This window comes from Sus scrofa, chromosome 1 (genome assembly GCF_000003025.6).
Source record: "Sus scrofa isolate TJ Tabasco breed Duroc chromosome 1, Sscrofa11.1, whole genome shotgun sequence".
Taxonomy (NCBI): domain Eukaryota; kingdom Metazoa; phylum Chordata; class Mammalia; order Artiodactyla; family Suidae; genus Sus; species Sus scrofa.
Window position 1 is genome coordinate 137534128 of NC_010443.5, and position 12512 is coordinate 137546639.

The 12512-nt window shown below is 45.6% G+C and overlaps 1 protein-coding gene across 4 annotated transcripts in view; it reads right to left on the reverse strand.

Moving 5' to 3' along the window:
• IGF1R (insulin like growth factor 1 receptor) overlaps positions 1–12512 on the reverse strand; it is a 307416-nt gene that overhangs the window by 150505 nt on the left and 144399 nt on the right.

Consider the following 12512-nt stretch of genomic DNA (forward strand, 5'->3'; position numbering starts at 1 on the left):
AGCTGGTAGGCAGCATGAAGGCCTTTTCCTGGAGCCAGGGGCCTGATGGGAGGGGCTGGAAGGGGTGACAGAGGATACATGACTCTTTCTGCACCTTTCTCTGATGCATAAGACAAGCCTGGACCATTGGCCTACTCTTAAGCCTCAGCAAAATCACTGTGCCAGCCCATCCCAGCCTCCCCACAATGTTCCTAATTAGTCCACCAAAAGCACAGAAAAGATTAAGACAAAGACTCATATAGAAAATTGAAACAGGAGCTCCCATCATGGCACAGCAGAAACAAATTCAACTAGGAGCCATGAGGTTGTAGGTTCAATCCCTGGCCTTGCTCAGCGGGTGAAAGATCTAGAGTTGCCGTGAGCTGTGGTGTAGGTCACAGATGTGGCTCAAATCTGGCGTTGCTGTGGCTGCGGCATAGGCCAGCGGCTACAGCTCAGATTTGACCCCTAGCCTGGGAACCTCCATATGCTGTCAGTGTGGCCCTAAAAAGACAAAAAGAGAAAAAAAAGAAAGAAAGAAAGAAAGAAACTTGAATCAGATAGGAACCAGGGGCTGGAAAGGAATGTGTGTGGGTGACTCTGGCCCCTCACAAACACATGTTTGCACCGGCATCCTGCCTGCTCCCCATGTCAAACAAATTCTGTCTAATGCCCACCCTGCAGAAGGGCCATGGAGGGTGCCTTTCCAGTTAAAAGGCCCCAAAATGCATTGTCCCCCTAACAAGCTAAGACCGTTAGAAAGGGGTTTGGCTGTAAAGCTCACCAACCAGAAAGAAAAGGGTACTTGAGCCTTTTATGTTAGCTAACAAACAATAATTTATGACAATAATTTAGACCAGCTTTAGGATTTTAGAGTTTCTTTTAAGGGCCATGATTAAAGGTTTAATTGGTTTAGCAAGACAGCAAAACAAATCCTTCTCCATGACCTTCTTGGAGTTCACACAGGTGGCCACTTACAGGGCAACCAAGAAAGACAAGAGGGGCTGCATTTCAGTGGAGGTGGCAGTGATGGTGGGCAGATGCCAAGTGCCTTGAATCTCACACACACACACACACACACACACACACACACACAAGGGTACCATATAAACACACCAGAACCTTCTGGAAAGGATGAACATAAAAGCACATTAAAATACGGCCTGCCATTTGCAAGTCTGGTCTTGTTGCTCTGCCCAAATGCAGGGAGCATGAGGGCAAATGGTCAGGGCAAATAACCCTAGAGAAACATCAGCTCTGTGAAAAATAAGAAACATTCCATCCAAAGCAAAAAGCAGCTTTTGAAAGAGGTGGGGAACAAGACCTATCCAAATTTCTTTTAACTTTTCACTTGCTTGCCAACTATGGTAGCAAAAAGTTTCAATGGGAGTATCTTCCACTTAAATTTAACCTGCTCGTTGACGAGCATCCTTGTAATACTCCATTCATACCTCAAGATCTGGAATCACGCATCATGTAAATGCAAACCTTAACTACAAAACCACCCCCAAAAGAAAATGTCCTTGGATGTAATGATGGGTTCAAATTCTGGTGAATAGTTATCCTGGATTTCTTATCTGTGAGAATCTCCCATTTTTGTTTATCCCCTCCCAATTAGCAAGGATTTTCTGAGTGGCTGGATGGTCCTGGCACCCTTCCTTCCAGCTTGCAATCCCGTTCACATGCTGCTGTGTATGCGCAGTCCTTCCCCCACAACCCCACCCCCACCACACATACACTTTACTTCCCCTGCAGAACATGCTTCATCCTCTGTAGCCTCGAAGCACATCAACAAACAAACTACTGCCTTTCTTTTAAAACTTAAAGACGTATTTCTTCTCTTTCACACGTGCCCCCCAAATCCCTTTAGATCCAATCCAAACTTTGGAATACCAGCTACATGCAACACTACTCAGGATGGAAGCTAACCCTGCAAAATGGCATGGTCATCATGCCTCAGACATTTCATGGCATTCTAGAACTAGGTGAAAAAGTTTTTTATTCCTCTTAATAAATAATATAAAACAGGCTACTCGTTACCTCGGTGTTCTTACATCCCATTTAGCTATTATACATGAGCCCTGCTAGGTTAACTCATGATTATGGGATGTTAAGTCCTTACTAAGATCTGTACATTTTTAACTACCTTCAAGTTACTGAATCCAGCTTGAGGGGAAAAAAAAAAAAAAAAAAAAAAAAAGGAAAGAAACAGTAGGAAACCACTTTTTCATTGTGTTTCAGGCCAGGTACAATTAAAAAATCATTAGTTCAGTGTCAGCCTAAAGTGGAAACAAACAATTATAGGTAGAACATTACATTATTACATTTACTTTTCATTTGAAGTAGCACAACTCCTGTCTGGAAAAACTAAGCAGCTATGTGTGGAAAAAGTGAGATACATGAATCAAAAGTTCTTAGGAGGTCTGACTCGTTGAAGACCATGAACATGAGAGAGGAAAAAAATGTAATGATATAAACAGAAGTGGCTCAAAACCTAAAATCATTAAATAGAAATCTTTCCCATTTGGAGTTCATATCCGACTGTGTTTATAGTAATGTTCCATGTACCTGATGGACAGAATGCTAGTATTTCAACCATGAAACACTTGGACCCTGATGCCAACATAAAAGCAATTGCAAAAGTCCTCTGAGCTTCATGGAAAATCATTTACAAAAATCCACAGTTATCTACTTTACTGAGAGATAGACTAAGATCAGAATTTGTGATTGGTGCATACAGGGAGAGCACACCAAATGCATCAAATATAAATATGCATAGATGTCAGGGGCTATTTAATTCAAGAAAAAGTCAGAGCCCCACATGGCAACAACAGATTCTAAGGCATCAGGTTTCATAATAGTGCTCTGTGTTGCCAAGAAAATGATATTAAAGACAGCCAAGTGCTGTCAATCAATAGCAATTAAAAGAAAATTTTAAATATCTTGCAACCTAAGAGGTGAGCTTTGATTATTTGGATAATCAAGCAAAAAACTTCTCTTTCAATGATGCGAGACAAATCCAATGCACAGGGAAAATGCAGGTATTCAGGTTGGTAGCTACAATGCGATACAATCTTTCAAATGTGAATTTGTGCACATGAGTCTTGTCTTTCAAGAAACTATAATTCAAAGCCCACATACACTTTGCTCCCCAAAGTTGCTGTTGGTCAAGACATCTCTGAGACACTTTTTGAACCTGACAGTTCTGGCTCTCTCCACCCCTAAGCCAAAAAAACCCAAAACTCCAAACATTCCTCAGACCTGTTTTATCTTCCCTCTTCCATTTTCTACCTAGCTTTCAGAAAGAGGAGGCTACAGTCCCCATCTCTGTAGACAACTTAACCACTGGGCCATCCACGGTGTGCTTCTTCAATAAAATGATTTTGCACCAGTGACTCAGTCACCCAATACAATACCTCAATGTCCAAAATAAGAAAATATCCCTTGTGGGAATGCTGTACCCCCTCTCCTTCTATGGCAGGTCTTTCCTTTTCCTTCTTCTATTTCTTACTGCAGTCTGCCTCCACTCCTTCTCCTTCCTTAATCCTGAAGTCCTTCCAAGGCCTCGTCTGTGAGCTGAAGTGACCTGCCATTGCTAGGGTAAGCCTCAGGCCAGAATCCTGTCTTAGAACCTGCCAGCCATACCCTGCTCCAGCTCACCATGACTTTTTCCTAATCAGGACCCCAACTGAACTTCAAAGCCAAAGCCCATGGCTGTACCCACCTCACCCAGAGTTGGGCCATGTGCTGTGCCTTTAATTCAGACCCTCAGGATGTGGACACAGTGACATCATGTTGGCTGCTGGCCAAAAAGAGAGATCGGGCAATTAGGACCCAAGACTTGCTGCTTATGTCAAGTCCTCAACAGGGTCCTTCTAATCCCTTCCTTTGGTATAACTGCAATGAAAGACTTTCCTTTTATGGTGGGAAAACCCAGCTCATACCAAACAGATGTGGTATCAAAGTTGTGGGGCCATGTCATGGTAATGGGACACATGACACCCACACAGGAGAGAAACCAGGGCAACCAGGAAAATGAGTTAGGCATGCAATGATGAGCTTCTACACTGGCACTGGGCAATGGTGTCAGTGTCATTACCAGTTGTGTTTATACAACATCAAAACCAGAAGAGCAAAAGAAAGCCACTCAGCACATCTGGAGAGGCTCAGTGATGTCAGGCATCAGGTGTCTCAAAACACCTGGTTGCCACTAGCAACGGGGGGAGGGATCCTATTTAAAAGCTGTGACAAAATAACAGCTTAATCCTCTCTAATTTTCTTCTCAGTGTCCACATAGGAGGAAGGAGAGCTTGGCTTCTTTGGCAGCAAAACTTTACAACAGAATTTTCCCCTGTATATACAGCTATGATACCTCGGGGTAATTCTCTAGCCCAAAACGTGCTCCAGGACACAAATCCAGCATTTCTGGTTTGGGGAATCATTTTGAAGGCCAAGAAGTTTGAGATTTGCTCTCTGTGTATTGGATGGTTGAGGAAAGGCCTTGTCCAGACCTAAAGCGCTCTTTGTGAGCACTGCGGCCCTCTGCTGGGCTGGGGCAGCTGTAAGCAGGCCACCCCTCTCCCTGGTGTTTGTTTTGATAGCAATTCATTTATGCTTAAGACAATGCCTGCCCTCTTCGTTCTGCTCCCAGCAGGAAGCGGTGGCAAGGAAGGGGGGCTGGCATTGTCACACAGCTTCCAATTCACACAACACTGTGGCCACAACAATGAGGCTTCGAGTGCCAGAAATAATGAGCGGCCCAGTGGGAGCAGGAGAGGGATGGGGCAGGGAAGACTGGGGCAGACCCCAGGGAGCAGTGGCCCCTCATCAGCTCACCACTCTCAGACTCTGGGGCTGCACAGGAGCCCCGCCTGCCTCCCCTTGGGTGGCATGGGGACCCAGAAGTGACCAAGGCCTCAGGGACGGCAAAGCCTCTCCATCCCTTTTCCCAGTTCACTTCTCCTACTGTTTCCCCAACTAAATGAACAAACACTCGAAACAAACCCAGGAATGCACACACATGCTTAGTGTCCTGATGTAGAGACAGTTGCCCGGGGGGGGAAGTCTAGTTTGAATCACCCGAAATGAACAATATCCTTTAAAATCCAGCCGGGGCTAAATGGCTGGGAGTGAATGAAATGCATTACCCAACCAACTGCTGGTGTAACACAAGCCCTCTCCTCCCCCTCCTGGGCCTCATTCATAAAAAGCCTGCTTTGCTTCAGCAGCTGCAGAACCAGGACTGGATTTGCATCCGTATTTTCCAAGACAGAGGGAAAACAACTGAAACAAAGAGAATCCTTCAGATTCCTTTGGGCAAGTTTGCTGCTGCTTCTCTTGGTCTCCAGGTCTGGCCCCCCAGCAGGCAGAGGGCATTTTGCAGAGCTGTTGTGAGGAGCAGCGAGAAAGTTCACACACCCAGTGTGTTATTAAAGAAATTCCCATCTGCTGAGTCACCCTCTGTATCTTCCACCTCCTAAAAGAAAATCATAAAAATCAAAGCTTCCTACTTGTTGTTAGAATGGGGGCTACCGGTTTATCTAAAAACTGTGGAATTGGGGTGGAAGGGGCAATGGATTTCCCAAAGAAGTGGAATTTTGCAGTTGTCCACTTTTACTTTTTATTTTTTTAATTTTAAATATTTGTTGTCTTTTTAGGGCTGCACCTTTGGCATATGGAAGCTCCCGGCTAGGGGTCGAATCAGAGCTAGAGCCACCAGCCTATAGCTCAGCCACAGCAACACAGAATCCAAGCCACATCTGCGACCTACATCACAGCTCATAGCAACGCCAGATCCTTAACCCAATGAGCGAGGCCAAGGATAGAACCTGAGTCCTTATGGATACTAGCTGGGTTCGTTACCACCGAGCCACAATGGGAACTCTCAACTGTCTACTTTTAAATTGAGAACACCATACTCAAACTTTATATGGCCATGACAGAAGTCTTAGAAGGGAAGGTACAACTTTAATCCTTAATATCACTTTTCGAATTTCTAAACAGAACAAATCAACAATTAATAGGCTGCATCCTGGCAGAAGTCCCCTGGTCCAGCCATTTCCCATGGCTCCCCGCCTGGCACACAGCATCTTTCACCACTTCCCAGGCCCAGGGAGGCTGGTTCTTGCAAACGAACAAGCCTTGCTCAAGCACATGGTCCCTTAGGAAAGTCAGAAATCACCATGACAGTTAAGAGGCTATCAAATTTTTATACTTTCTTCAAAATAAGGCCTGAGCACAGAGCATGGTCTAATTTACCAGGAATGGTTTTAATGCAAGAATTAAATAGGAACAGAGTACAGGAAGGAGAAACAAGAATCAAACCAGTCTTGTTGCATAATATCAGAGCTGTCTTCTGGTGAATTGAGATATAAATTCTCTCCAGAGATAAGACAATCAGAGCTATTAACTGGTCCCCTCTTGACTCTTGCAAAACACAAGTAGGGCTTCAAAATCTCAAATGGCAAGAGGTTAGGGGGCATGTGTTACATTTCCAGAAAATACCAACTTTCTTCTTTTTGATCATGCCCACAGCATGCCAAAGTTTTGGGGCCAGGGACCAAACCTGCACCACAGGTTCAATCTGAGCCACAACAGTGACAATGCTGGATCCTTAACACTGCACCACCACGACAAATTCAGGTAATACCAACTTCAACACCACCATCCCTCCTTAATCCCTCCGTGTTCATCAAGGGTGGGGCCTGCTAGTTCATGTTCCTACACGATCCCTGCCAAGCACCCCCAAGACTATAATAGAAGCCGTCGGTGCTCTCCTGCAGTAAACACTCATTTCTACCACATTCTCTCCTGTCTTTGACGGCCTCCCAATCCCTCCTTCAGCCAGAGCCCCATAGCCGAAAGAAATGAGAAAATGATGTGGAGATAACAAATGAACCTTGAGAAATACCTGGTCTGTGATTAAGTCAATCATTCTATACCATCTTCAAAGGCAACAATGTCAAGATAACAAACTGAGAGCAACAAAATAAATGTCTCATAGAAATTACACCAAGTTTTTTTCCTTTTTTTTTTTTTTTTTTTTTTTTTGCTTTTTTATAGGGCTACACCAGTGGCATAGGGAGGTTCTCAGGCTTGGGGTTGAATTGGAGCTGCAGCTGCCAGCCTACACAACAGCCATAGCAACGTGGGATCGGAGCCATGTCTGCAACCTATACCATAGCTCATGGCAACGCCAGATCCTTAACCCACTGGGCAAGGCCAAGGATCGAACCCATGTCTTCATGGGTACTAGTCGAGTTTGTGACTGCTGAGCCACAATAGGAACTCCTACACCAAGCTTTATAAAGAGATTACCTAGTAGCTGTAGCCAAGAATCTATAATAATTTTTTTTTAACTAGGCTCTTATCTTCTGACCATGGTGTGAGAGCTTCCATGTAGAAACCTGCAAGCCTGTGGTTCTCTGTGGATTTTCTGTGCATGAACATACTTTATAGATAAGGGGAAATGTCCCTATGATCATTTTTGAGGGGCCCATGGCAGGAAGAGGTACATGAGTAATTTAATGGACAGAGACTTAGTGAGATTTTAATACCTAAATTGTCTCTGGCCCCACTCCCAAACAACTGTTAATTATCGAAATGTTTCTTAAGCTCTTGAGTGTGGACATAGTTACCCAAAGACATGGTAACTTCCCTAAAGAAACAATAACATACACACTAGGACCTGCATCATTGTATCAAATTTGGTCCCCTTATTAAAGGTGTAGTATAGGGCAAGATACCAAAGCTCTTTGTCCTGTGTCCTCGTCTATAGAATGGCTATAACAGTGGAGCTGACTCTTGCAGGCTTGTCGTAAGAGCTGGCACAGAATAAGTGCTCAATAAACATTAGTTGCTACTGCTAATGTCGTCACTATGTCATCTCACATCCCTTCTTCTAAACTCTCTTCTAACTTTTCAACACAAAAATCCTTGTTTTGTTCTGTCCCATGTGATGGTCTGATTGTGTCCACTCTCTGTCCCTGGCTTTTTTTTTTTTTTTTTTGCGATTTCTTTGGGGCCGCTCCCACGGCATATGGAGGTCCCCAGGCTAGGGGTCGAATCGGAGCTGTAGCCACTGGCCTACGCCAGAGCCACAGCAACGCGGGATCTGAGCCGCGTCTGCAACCTACACCACAGTTCACAGCAACGCCAGATCGTTAACCCACTGAGCAAGGGCAGGGATCGAACCCTCAACCTCATGGTTCCTAGTCGGATTCGTTAACCACTGCGCCACGACGGGAACTCCTCTGTCCCTGGCTTATAGCTCTATCCCCGTGACCTGTCTCTTCCTCCTTCTCTGCCATCCCATACACATCCTAAAGGCATCCGCCAGTCCTGTTGGCACTTTGGGATTCCAACTGCTTCTCCCAACAATTTCAACCACCATCCTGGTCAAAGATGCATATTCTACCCTGGATCATGGCAACTATCGCCTCCTACTAGTCTCCCTGCTGCTGTCTGTGCCCCAGAGTCTATTAGTGACTCAGACACTGGTGTCCCTCCTCCTCTCAGTACCCCGCCATCTCCTGTCCCAGTCAAAGCCAAGGTCCTTACTATGCTCCCAGCCCTGCAGCCTCCTGGCTTTCCAGTACCCCTTCCTTCCGGTCTCTGCCTAAATCCAATCTTACTGTCTGCCTAGAGACCCCCTCTGAGCACCCTATAGAAAAGAGCACCCCACCCAGTACACCCAGGCTCGCCCTCCCTTAACAAAGGCTCCAATGAAGGCAGCATTTCACTGCAGCCATAGCTCTCTTGCTGCCCTAGAACAGTGCCTGGCACAGGGCAGGAACCAGTAAGTGTGGGATGAATAAGCAGCCCTGCCCCCACCCAGACACACCCCGAGATGGCTCCCGCCTAGGGGCCTTTCCACCTTCACTCTCCTGCCATCACATTGCCCCATCTCCTGGTTGACTTGTGCTCTCAGGGCAAACGTCCCCTCTTCTGAAAGGCCTTCTCTGAGAGCCCAACCCAAGCACCACCCATCCCCCGCCCCCGACAGTGCCACCCCCAGTTATTCATTCATTCTTCTTCATGGCACTATCACCGGTTGACTTTATAACTTGTTTGTGGTCTATTTCTGCCACCAAAACGTTTCCGTCCCAGAGAGAATCTGGCCGAGTTCATCCCTGGGCCCACATCGGCTACAACAGGGCATCCGAGCACCTGGGCCGTGGTTCTGAAGAAAGGTGGTGCTTACACACTGATGTTCCCTAAGAAGGAAAACTGGGGAGGCCCTCAACACACACTCTGAAGGTTCTCTCTCCATGCCTCATCCAAGGCATCTGAAAATGCCTCGCCTGCTGCTGGGCTCCCATGCTTGCTGATGGAAGCACTCAGGATCTGGAGGTCTATTTGTGTGCAAAGGAAAACAAACCTGAGTTACTAAATAACAGCCCAACATCTGTCATCACAGATGAGCAACTCCATGCAGAGCCAGCAATCCCGCAAGGCGACCTGTCCAAACAAGGGCGTCAGCTTTGCTTCCCCAAGGACAGCTGCCCAGCTCCAAGCCTCCCTGGATGCCCTCCTGTGCAGCACAGAATCAGGTGACTTCCTCCAATGGGAAAAGGTGCCCAAAAGCCTACTGAGAAAGCGGGTGTGATTTTAAGTAATGGTACTGCTGCTGTGGCTGTGGAGAAGCCAGGAACCAAAAGCGTGATTCTGTGGGCACCTCAAAGGCAGGGCAGGGGCAGATCTATGGAGGCACTCGGGGATAGACTCCAACAACAGCACCCCACAGACAAGGGGGAAGCAAGTGCCCCACCCCAAAAGGCCCCAGGCCCTCGGAATTCCAACAGGATTCGGGAGTGAGAGTGTTCAAACAAACCCAGTGTGAACACACATTCAGCAAACATTGACTAAAGCTTTCGTGACTGACGCTCTGTCTAGATGCTTGGGAGACATGGGGAAGAAAAACACAAAGATCAGATCCCTGCCCTTGCAAAGCTGCTGTGGGGTTGGGGGAGACATAGGGAGAAAATATCCTTAACACATAATCATTAAGTAAAATCATATATTAGAAAACCGGAAGCAGAGAAATCCAGATTAAGATCACCAATTACTAGTCATGAGACCCCAGGAGCACAGACCTGATGGAGAGCTCAGAGACACCTGAGAAGTTGTGTTATTTGCCATCAGAATGAAAACTGCAGGACCAGGTCATCTATGGTGCTCTTGCCCGCTGCAGGGTTCTTAGGTGGAGAAAAACACTGGGCATAGGTCAGAGGCTCAGCCAGCATTCGCTGAAGATGAAATGCTCACCACCAGGTTCTTGCTTCTGCTGCAGAGCAGGTGACCCTCCTGATTGGACCCAAATGGTCCCAAGGGTGAGGAAATGAATCGGCTTTGACAGTTGATTCCAAACCAAACCACACACACTCCCAGGCCCCTTTACTGCTCCTCCATCCCATACCAGCCAGCATACCTGGTGATGGCCCTTCTACCCCAGCACAGTGCCCAACACAACACGGGGTCCCACAGTCCATGTCCCCCACTGGCCACTTCCTCCTACAGCGAAATCTCTTCCCAGGCTAGGGGTGCTAACGGGTCTGTCCAAGCTGACCCTGGGCCATATCCCGGGGTACGGAGTAGACCACAGTCTGCCCACGAGGCAGACATGGATGAACAGTACAAGTGCTGTACTTCCACGTCTTCCATATTTCTGAAGATATTCTAACCCTCAGTGGTGACCTTGCAAAAGGTCAGGTAGATAGGTGTTTCAAATTATTAGGAAGAAAGCATGATCAATACAAAGGGGTTAACCCCAAATATTATGCATGTTTCATCTAGAAGCAGCAGTTCTCAGGAAATAGAGTTTGTGAAATATGCTTATTAAAGTGAGATCATTTCTTCAAGAATCATAATAATTCTAACATTAAAAAATGTGTACTGTCAAATTTTTAATCTAATTAATAAACATGAATATGTTTCCTTTCCTTCTCTTTTTCTTTCTTTCTTTTTGGTGACACCCACAGCACATGGGAGTTCCCAAGCCAGGGATAGAGTCTGAGCTGCAGCTGTGACCTATGCCACAGCTGAGGCAACATCAGATCCTTAACCACTGTGCCACAGCAGGAACTCCTGGATATGTTTTTTAAGACATAAAATACATGACTATTTAACCAAGCCTAGAGGGCAAAGTTAAAATAACACAGCATACAGTTAAAGTGAGCTTTTTCAAATGACTTTTTCCTTTCCTACACTCCCTCTTTCACTGCACTTTATTTTAAACCTCAGTTAAATAGAAACTTATCTTTTAGCTATTTCCTAAATAATTTACAACAGCTATAAAACATTCACTTCTTTCCCCCACTACTTTACTTAAGGAGTTGAGGGTTAAATGTTATTAATTTTCACATAATTTAGGGCTTATACATCAGCAGATCCAGATTCTCCCTTAAGCCAACCCGGAGTGAGGTCAAGGTCAGGGAAAGATTCATGATTTCTGGTCCAAACTGATAGCAACACTAAGGTACAAACAATCAGGCCACAGCTTAGAAGAGAGGGGAGAAGGTCAAAGATTACACAGTGCTGACGTCTACACGGCAAGGTTGAAGACTCAAGCCTAAAGTGATAAGGGTCAAGAGCAAGGGAGTCTTGCCTCAAGGAAACACAGGAGTTGGAGTTCGCAGGGAATCAAAATCACCTGGCATTGTAAGTGTTTTCCCAAACTATTGTAAAGGAAGGGCTCTGAAATGATTCCACTTTCGCGTCCAAAGTGGATTTCATTACAACCAAATGACAGCAAACACGGGCACGGCAGTTGTACATAAAAGTACAAAGGAAGTTAGGAAATGGAACTGTTCAGAGACAAAATGCCGCTTATCTACAGGATGCGGTTTGTTTACTAACTGATCTTCAAGTCCATTTTGTAAATAAAAACAGTAGTTGACACATCCTGGAGAGCCACACAGCTGTCAATGGAGCTGTGTGGAACATACAGTTTTCTTCTCGTCTCTGCTCCCTTCCTGCTCACATGCAATCCATCTGAGCTCTGCTGTGGGCACCTGCTCTCTACTACAAAATGTATCCTGTATAACCATGATTTTTAAGGAAAATCATCTCAGAGAGCTGGCATGAAGTCAATGTCCACCTGAAAAGTAACTCTGAGAGCCACCTAATAAAGTTCAAAAAATATAGCCATAAATCCCAAACTGTGGAAGCCTAGACCAGTTTTTCTAAATAAGCCCAGGCAAAGTATTCATGTGCAACATCTTATAAATCCACAGCTGTTGAACAATGTCTTTCAGTCACAGAGCTGAACATAGAGGAGACTGCCATTCTCACAACAGCATTTCCCTTCTGGATGGGAATGCGCAGGATGCTCTTCATGGCCATTGCCTCAGGATCGAGACCTGGTAACTGACCACCGTGCACCCTGCTTCACCTCAAAAACAAAAACTGTACTCCTAAAAGCACCCTCACTTTGTGCCTTTTTGCAAAAGTGAACTGAATGAAATCTAACAAAGGAATAAATATACCTACTTCAGTACATTCTACCTTTAAGGGTCCCAAAGATTCCATGGTGT